The sequence below is a fragment of the Pteropus vampyrus genome, unplaced genomic scaffold (assembly GCF_000151845.1).
Source record: "Pteropus vampyrus isolate Shadow unplaced genomic scaffold, Pvam_2.0 Scaffold1206, whole genome shotgun sequence".
NCBI lineage: Eukaryota > Metazoa > Chordata > Mammalia > Chiroptera > Pteropodidae > Pteropus > Pteropus vampyrus.
Genome location: NW_011889987.1, coordinates 37,006 through 38,547, shown reverse-complemented (window position 1 = coordinate 38,547; position 1,542 = coordinate 37,006). Strand labels below are relative to the sequence as shown.

General features: G+C 32.9%; 1 pseudogene; it reads right to left on the bottom strand.

Moving 5' to 3' along the window:
* Window positions 1–468: 468 nt before the first annotated feature.
* LOC111734428 lies at window positions 469–587 on the bottom strand (annotated as a pseudogene).
* Window positions 588–1,542: the final 955 nt, after the last annotated feature.

The window sequence follows — 1,542 nt, the reverse complement described above, 5'->3', positions numbered from 1 at the left end:
AACAGTGAGCCAAAATCTAGAAGAAAAGAAGTGCAGAGTTTGCATGTGAAACAGAAATAAAAGGCAGGTACCTTGAGAGGAGAGGGGAGTAAAAAATCTTTAAATGGTGAACATTTTCAAGTGCCGCTTTTAACCTTGAAGCCTGGAGTCTTCCACCATTTCCAATTAAATCAGAGCAAAAGTGATTTAAGTAATTCTCAGCTCATACTTAGAGCAACGGAAATCTTTTGGAAACAATGCTGAATCAGGGCCAACCAAGATCTGGTGCTTGATGGAAAGATGATTTAAAAAATAAGAGAGAAGCTCAGGACTTTTTAAAAAAATATTTTCTTAATTTTGTTTTTATTTATTTATTTATTTATTCATTCATTCATTTATTTATTTATTTATTTATATTTTAGGCGAGGCAATCCTTGGTTGACCTTACAGATTCAAGGACCTTGTCAGCTTACAATCCCTTATTTTTTAGGCCTACAGCACCTGGTCTTCCTAGGTGGTCTCCTATCCAAGTACTAACCAGGCCCGACCCTGCTTAGCTTCTGAGATCAGATGCGATCAGGCTTGTTCATGGTGGCATGGCCCACCGTAGACCAAGCCCAGGATTTTTAAAGAGGCTTTTATACCACATACTATATAATATTGGTGTAATGTAGTATTTCATCTACCATACATGCATGTTAATTTTTTAGTTCATCTTGAAATGTATGGTGATAAATTTTAAATTAAAACTGGTGTTATATATAGGAAAAAGAAGAGAAAACATAGAATTGACCAAAAAAGCTGAGACTGAAATATCAATGAATAAAACTATACTTAATAGCTTAAACTATGGATGGTGGATTAAGGGCATTACTAAAAGTATATTAGGGGAAAGGCAACACAATTAAAGCATTACTGAAATGAATTATCCAATGTAAGTAATAGTGAAAGTTGTATATACAAATTTATGCTCTGAAATGGTACATCTAATGTGCTTAGAGACTGAAGGAATTTAATTTTAGTAAATATATATTGTGTCCTTGGTATGTGCTAAAAATACAGAGAAAAACAAAACAAACTATCCTCCTGCCCTTAGAGAATTAAAATTCTAGTAAACTAGACCCCCCAAAAGTAAACAAATAAAGCTTTTATTTATACAGACATGTAGGGATTTAGTTTCTGACTCAAAATTGTGAATGTTCATGTGATGTTAAAGTAAATCTTCACGATGTCAAAAGGACGCAGAACAAAAGAATTAATTTGGGAATATCACCTATATTTACTATGGGTTAAGGCTGATAACTTACATCTAGATCCACCAATGAAAATTGATTTTCATTGCTCACAAGTAATCAGTCGTTTTAATTGCAAGAAGGGAGGGGGGAGTGTTAATATCTCTCTTCAGCCTTTAATACAAAAATTAATAGCTCTTACTATATATCCAAAAGAATTAAAAGCAGGGTCTTTAACAAGTGGTATTATTATTCACAGTAACTTAAAATGTGGAAATAATCATTTACAGATGAATGGATGAACAAAATGTGGTATATACATACTATGGAA